We start from the raw sequence: 8356 nt of genomic DNA, 5'->3' as shown, positions 1-8356 counted from the left end.
GAGTTCACAGTGAGGCAGAATTTGTAGGGAGAAATTATATTTTTTTTTTAAAGCAGTTGGAAAACAGGCTCTAAGGAGCCTGGGTTCAGTTCTACTTTCACTATTGCCTTGGTCAGTGCATAGCTTTCTCTCTTCCACTTCAGCTCAAAGCTACAAAAAACCCAGATCAACTCCCATGTTAGCTGGCTGCATACCTGCACCAAGACAACACCTATCTAAAGTTGCTTGAAAGTTACTGATCAACAAATACCCCTTTATTCACTCCTGCTTATTAAGCAGAGAGTCTTAATACTATTTTCCTTTCCTGTATTAGTGATCCAATATCCTGTCATGGTAGACTAGGGCTCCTAATTTATGTGCTGACATCTTTTGAATGAAGTCAAAACATTGTCTGCAGCTATTCTTTGCAACTGTTTTTAAATGTTGAAACAGCATTCTGTCTACACTAGAATTCTGTTTCATTATTTTCTTCCTTCTTAACTTGATCTATGATTAAACCTATCTCTTCTCAGCTTTCCAGGCTTAAAAGCTGTTTTTCAGGAAGTTCTTCAACAACTATTGTTTTCTACTTTAAGGCTGACGGCACCCTGGCAACATTATAACTGCATGCTTTGAAATGGTGTTATATGGATATATAATGATATTTCCCAAGGAGCATACTATCTGATTGCTTACTTCAGAGACCAGCTTTTATCACTTTTTAGTCAACTTACTTACTTAGAAAACTCCATTAGATCCTGACATAAGTAGGTATCCTGAAGGTTTTTTCTGCTGAGTTTACTAGCTCCTTTTGCATCTGTTTTGACTTGGATCTAATCATAAGTAAACTTTATTTCTTATTATTGGAGCTTGATTATATATGATTATCTGTTAAGACACTTGGTATGTTTAATAACATTTGATTGCTGTTACTTTATATCTCTGGCTTTCAGGGTTCAATAGACTGAAAGAGTTAATTACCTTAATTGCTTCCACTGAATCACCTTTCCTATCCCAGGTACACCTCCTACCCACTGGCTAGCAAACTCATCTGTGCCCCTTCATTTCAGTGTATCTCACTTAACTACTTAAATTCTGGTCTCAAAGCGAGGGAAATCAGGGAAGCACTGAGTCAGCATTCCTGCAATCTCTCTTCCAAAAATAAAGCAATATTTTAGTTTGTACGTTCTGGTGTGGAGTTTTATTTTAATCTCTCTTTACTTAAAGCGAAGTAATACAAATAAGATATAAAAAGACACAAAAAGATTGAAAAAATAATTTGTCCTTTGCCATGGCACAAAATCTTAGCATCCTTCTTGAGTAGGCTGGGTTTCAGGCACGGAGCCAATACCTTAAGCTATATGTTTTATTATGAAATGTCCTTCTTGCAGCACCTTGCCTGTGCTGGGGTCCCAGGAAGGGTGGAACAGACTTGACAAACAGCTCACTCCCTTTGCTCCCAGAGTAGTTTAAACCTCAGGAAGAGACCCAGGAACCGTCCCCACGCTGTGCCACCCACCCAGGACATTCCAGGGCTGTACTTGAGACACTTTCACCTGAGCTCTCTAATAAGAGCTCTTGTTGCCTTGATGCTATTGAGTCTTTCTGAGACCTGCTGAAAGGTGGAAAACTGGCCTCTCTCAGCATCTTAATACCTTTGCTGCATCCCCAAACTGTGGTGCATAGAAGCTGCTTTCCCTAGGGCTGAAGCTGGACAGTCTTGTTACACAGGATGTGGTACATGGGTTTTAGGATCTCATGTTGGCCATTTTTTGGAACCAGAAATTGATTACTGTGAGGAATCTCTCAGAAAATGGTTTTAGTTTCACCAGATTTAAACTGCTGTCAGAAAAAATGTTTCTTTTATTCTCTAAACAAGGAAAAAATTGCTTCTTAGAAAATACCTCTATTTTGATAGAATACTTCTAGTACTGCAGAATAATTCTTATTTCTTGGTTTTTTTTTCCTTACTAAGATCTGTTCAGTACCTAACACAAGAACAGCTGTACTGGCTCCATCCATCTCATCTGCATTACTTGTGCTAACAGCACCCTGACAGGAACATGGCTTTCTGTTGGCAAGGCACAGTCCCTGCCCTGCAGCTGCGCAGACCCTTTCATTTCCCCCCCCGTGCGGCAAGCTACCAGTGTTAGCTGCACTAATGGGAGGTGACAAAAAGACCCTTTCCCTGATTAAAAAAAAAAAGGAAAAGACCGAAATGATGACCACCAGCAGAGTGAGAAGGGTCAGCCTGTCCACCTCCTGCTCTTCCATGGGGAGGGACTGCTACCTGCAAGAGTTGATCCTACCTTCTCATCTGAGATGACAGCCTCTGCCACCATCACCATTGCTATACAGGTACCACTACACCAATAGCCCCACCACCTCACTTCCTTTTGCTCTGCCCCCTCACCTTCTTCTTAGACATTCTTTTACAGTTTTTTTAGGAATGCATCTACACTTGCATCTCAGAGGAGACCAACAGCAACTCTGGCCATAAACAGATGCCTAAGAAAGAGCAGGAATAAGCCACTCTTGTATAATCTTTCCCCTGAGTGCTTTTCCAGCTTCCAACTATTTGCAGCTCAGGGGATTTCCTGATCTGATGTTGTTAACCGCAGCGTAAGGAAAAAAAGGTATTGTGGAGCTGACTGTGGCTTCTTTGATCTACTGGCTTGTCTGTGCTGGGTTCAGCTTAAAGCAGAACATGCCCAAAGCTGCTCTAATATATAGTAGTTGATTGCAGCTCCCAGGAGACTGACAACCTGCTGATACTAGCTGTATGGCATGCACGAGAATATGCAGCACTAGTGTTTATCAAGCATGGCCAGTAGGGTTTCTTAGATTTACTGAAGTCCTATTTTGATTTAAAACATAGGAAAAAAATAGGGAGTTAAATACCCAGATGTGGGTCATTCTCACAGCATTCCATTGCTCCAAGTTAAGTGCTTTCTTCCTGCATCAACGAAAGCAAATTTCCAACCCACACTCTATCACATGTGCAGCTGACAAGGGACCTCAGTACAAGAGCTATGTGATGCCTCAGAGCCCCAGAATGACCCACTGCAATCTGTTTTTACCTTCTCTGAGAGGGCCACTTAGGAAAAAACCAGATAATTTTGTGGTCACAACCTGACCGAGGCAAGATAATATGAGAATATTTTATTCTAGTGCTAGAGGATCTAATTCCATCAATTCAAAAGATAGTATTTGTTTCACTTTGAGGCTAAGCCTAGTAAAACACCCCAGACTGTCTCTTTCTTGGAGTACTGTGTGCATTAAAAACTAAGCCCAAGAGAGATATTACAGATGAGCATGAGGCAAGGTAACCTTCTAGAATCCCAAGGGAGAAAGCAAAAGGAACAGTTTTTTTCCTCATATTTACAAAGGCTTAATGAATTTTACATAAGAAAGATACAAAATTGAAGACAAACAATGAAATACAAAGAGATCTCAAGATACATGATGAACCGAGAATTCATGCATAATATACAATATTTCAAAGGCATGTAAAGAAGCAGTGTAAGAATCAGAGGTTTTTGGTATATACAGAGTAGTTTGTTTGAGAGGTATATCTCCTTAAGGAGCTGAAACTTGAAGATGCATCAGGCACAGTGCACCTTCTGGATGCAGGAGGGCAGAAAGGATCCTGTGGTTTAGGTTGAGTTCTGTATGGACATATATTTTTGAGGAGCATTTCAATATGCTCTCTAATAATTGTCTCTAGAAATACTTGCATACATCGTTACAACGGAATACTCAGCTAATTTAAAGGTAATTAATAACCTATTAAAACTGAACCTAGCTGGTTTTAGCTGCTCTTTGAGATGCCACTAGCTTAGGTCTAAAATAATTGCATAGTAGTATAGTGCTACTTTTTATCCAACCTGATCATCAAGCCTATTTATGTTGATTAAAGTACCAGGTTATTTTCAGACTTAAACAAACAAACAGAACAGCTTTCTGGTTATTTAAAGGACATTCAATTTTCACACATTAATTTTTCTCCTCTGCATCACAAGGCCTTTTCTTCTTAAGTCATGTCTAGATCTGCAGAGACAAATTTCCTCTAAGGCTATGTAATATCAGAGAGCTTTGTCACAAATGGTTTGATAGGTATAGAAAATTCCATGGGAAAGGGAAATCCATAAAATTTCCCAATGTAATTCCTACTTTTCAAGACTGAGAAAACTTATCATTGAAGAGGATATCATTATTTTGAGTTGGCAAATCTGGCAATGATAAGGAGATGTATCCTAAAATCAATTTTTGAAGCCAAACATGTAAGACTAATCACTTTATTTCCATGCTTAACAGGTGCTGATACCAGAGGGAAAACACTAAATAGCGTATGACACCCCTGAGAAGCATGTAAGATATTTATCTGCCTAAAAGCCATGACAGTTGCATAGAGAAAAGGTTGTGAATATAAATGGGAAAGAAAGTTTAAGGATGGAGTGTGAAATCTTGATGCTGCTGAAATCTATGGCATTTTTTGTTCAGTGGGACAAGGATATCCCTTACCTCACCCTAAACTTGCCCCCATACAGAGCTCAGGCTGCCCAGCATGTTCTTCCAAGTCAGGTCATAAATATGCCTTCTCATTTTATAAGGGAGGTTTTGCTCAGGTCTCTTTTCCTACAACCTTGTCTTCCTGCTGGAGCAGTTGTTAGGACACAACCCCCTAGTATCTGACCCCATTTTTAACCCAAGACAGTTTGGTTGCTGCCATGCCCAGGGCAGACACAATCATGATTCTGGTGGAGGGGCTTTGCAACCACGTCTTTATGATAATGATATGTGAAATACAGAGCTGCACTGGCCAGGGCAAAAAGTAGCTGAAAATAACACGAAACAGAGCAGTGCACCACTTTCTTAACACATACAGTGCAAGTGGCTATGTCCAAAGTCAGGAGGTTTAACAGCTCTGGGCCTATGTGTCAGCTGAAGTCCTGTGCACAGAGATATTCAAACACTGACACATTCTCCCTCTCTCTTTCAACTATTTTATTCCCCTTAAAATATACTTATGCATCTGCTGTTCCTCTGTGAAAAGATGAAAGATTAAGCTGGCTTCTGGCTGGGTAAGAATGGTGAAATGTGCTACCCATAAGTAAGCTGTATATTCATGGTAGAATATTTTAAATGACCCTTATATCATAAGAAGGGATTTTTAAAAAAATCCATAAATGTGGGAATTAAGAGCATATCTCTCACATTTGAATTTCCTAGCTGGTATTTGGATGGGCTTTAGAAACTGTCACACAATAAAGCCATTAAAATTCTGTGGTTAATTTATTCCTGCAGTATTAACTTTCCCATAACTCATGATGAATATCTTGAGTTTGGATATGTCTTGAAGAACTTCTGACAGTGATAACTTGCTTTTTCTCCCATTTCCTGTGGATTTTTTTTTTTAATGTATAAAAGAGTAACTTTTCTAATAAACTTGCACAGTGAATTTTTAAATAATGACTTTGACTTTGTATAGTTGCTACCAAAATAGGGAGCGATAAGCTTTTTTGTGCATTTATTTGGTTAATTATTCTGATATGTATTTCTAGGCAGAATTCAGTATAACAGAGCCTTGGAAAATACACATCCCATTGCCAAAACAAATTTTCTCAGTCCTAGATCCATTCATTTCCCAGACAATAGGTGAGGTCAGAAGGGAAACAAGGAGTCATTCCCTTAATATGGGCAAACCACTAATGAGCTACCATGCATCATATTCTGCTCCAACAGAGCTGTAATTGCTTCCAGAACACCTGTATTTAGGCCAGATACAATCATACATATGGGGGGAGGGCAAAGCAGTAGTGGTGTTAAAACAAGGAGGGAAAGGCACATGTGAGGAACGGAAACAGATAGCCCAGCCAATGAAGACTTTTTAATTTAAACTGCATTTCAGCTTCGGTTTTGCACAATAACAGAGGAAGCTCCCAGGTCCCCCAGGAAGGCTGATGGGTTCTTTCAATAGACGGAAGGGCCAGTGCCTAAGGCATTTAGGTCTATGCTTGACCACCTTTATGATCTTAATCAGGTCCTTTTGCATCCTGTGCCTCACTTTTCCTCCTTCTGTAACATTGCAGGAATATTTTGCTATATCCCTATGCTTTGGGGAAGATAAATATGCTAATGCATGTGAGGTAACTTTGTATTACTGAAAAGTGGGTAAATAGAGGGCCCGAATTTAACTACCTGCCCAAGGGTACGTGTAGGATTGCAAGTGATTGAATTACTGCAGACTACTGCTAAACCAAAGTGCCTGGGATCTTCGCAGCTGGGGCGAGCTCACAGTGCAAACTCAATTGCTATGATTCAGCTGAAAGGCACAAGTCCATAACAGACATGCAAAAATACCTGCCACCACTCCAGAAAACAGTTAGATGCTGGAGGTCAGCTGAAGAGCAGGAGCCCCTTCCACACAGGGGCCCACTGGGAGAAGGGGCTAGAAACAAACTTGTTTCCATGAAGCAGATGCTGCGGATGGGGCACCCCACCCACTACATACCTAAGGCTCTTCTCACTCCTTTCCCAGCTTAGTTTAGATGAAGGTTGAATTAAGGAACAGCTTGCTTCTGGTCCAAGTAAGGATTAGAAGATTAGATGTACAGCATTGCAAATTGTCACTCTAGAACGCTTTATAATAGCTGAATTTTAGAAGTGGAACATACATTTTGTTTATGCTTAAAGGGCTCAGGAATGCAAAGCCAAAAAGTAATAGGGTTTTTTGCTTTAAGAATTGAAGAAATGGCTCCTGTGGTCATGATAAACAGGGATTATTATTATTTGGAGAGAAAAGGGTGTGATGGTCTCTTAGGGGTTTTCCTAACATGTAAGATTCCTGTTTGACTCACGGTTTTTAGTCCTCTTCTGATAATTGAAACACACCCTATTTCTTTCCACTGAAGTATCAGTTTGTTCCAGTTGCCTGTGACTTGCCTGTTAGCGAGTAAAAAAACAAACCCCATTTACTATCCTAGAGCTTGGGCTGGGATGTAGAGAAACAGTAGACAAAGCATTCAGCAGTCCCACAGGTTTTAGAGAAAGCTGCACTAATGCCAAACTTCCTGTTGCCAATAAGCCCCTAGTGTAAGAAATACTGGTAGGAGTTTGAGGTATTATGGAGGTACTGGGTTGGGTACATAATGAAAAGCTGTGGGCTCCTTTCAAACTGCAAAACTCTTCTTTTGGTGTTTTTGTGAATCTTTCTTAAAGAAACTTCAGCTGCGCTAAGACTGAGAATCCCTACCCGAACCTATTTTGGCAGAACTGCCAAGCAGAAAACCACAGTGCCTGGAAACACATTCCTTAACTCTTCACTAAATCAACTCAGTTGCAGACTTCCAAATCTCCATCCTCCAGAATAAAACATTACTGCAGCCAGTTGCTTCATTTCTTCCTGCTGGAGAACCTCAGGCAGGAAGAGGGGATTTCACTTTTGCTATGGATTCCAGCTCTAGACAGGTACATTTACTACAACTTCTTATCCTCAGGAAGCGGTGGTGGCTCTGCAGGCATTACAGGAGGGTGACATGCCAAACCTGATAGACACAGCAGGTCACAATCACTTTCTCCTGTACTCTGGTCATTCTTGGAGTGAACCCAGTAGGATTTCAAAAAGCCCTAACCAGCATGTTTTTTCCTAATAACAAGGACAATATCAAATACGCTGCAGCTAAGCTTACTCTTTGATTTAGTTTCCTTGACTGAATTTCTGTTTTACTATGTACTTGGCCCATCTGCCCTAAAAGAAATTAAACTATGCCTGTCCTTTAAGGGCAGATGCTGATCTGATGAGGTTTGAATTGTCTTGGACTGTATTATGCTCCCATATTGGGGGTGTGCCCTTTTTGTTCCTTCTGTCCTAGAGACATGCCACTCAAGCTTACACCCCCCCAGTTGCTGCCTAGTGCTAAAACCTTTTTCCAGGCTTGAAGGAGTCAGAAACCACAGTGTGGTGTAGCAGCCAGTAGTATATAGATTGCCAGTACTATGGCAGGGGAAATAAGTCCTTCTCTCTCACATCCAGGTTTCTTACGTGACTCACTTTAACGTGAAACTAAACTTCCCTTGTTCTGATAGATTCATAGCAGCTAATCCTCAGCTTTTACAAAATAGTCAGGGCAAATCTTCCGAAGGTCAGAAGGCATTTCTGGCAGCATACAGTCACTCCCTTGTCTGCTAATGGGAGTGCCTCTGACATCACTTTATGTGTTGCAGACAATTAATACTGTTCATAGTAGCCTCAGCTCAGCATTGGCCTCTACTGCCAGAGTATGTCATGGAGAGAGAGTCAGTTGAGGTGTCAAGTTGCTCAAGATTTTATAAGTGAAAATGATGGCATCTTGCATCTAAAGACTGCAGAGCATGT

The sequence above is a fragment of the Haliaeetus albicilla genome, chromosome 10 (genome assembly GCF_947461875.1).
Source record: "Haliaeetus albicilla chromosome 10, bHalAlb1.1, whole genome shotgun sequence".
In the NCBI taxonomy this organism is placed as follows: Eukaryota; Metazoa; Chordata; class Aves; order Accipitriformes; family Accipitridae; genus Haliaeetus; species Haliaeetus albicilla.
Note: the sequence above shows the minus strand (reverse complement) of the source record.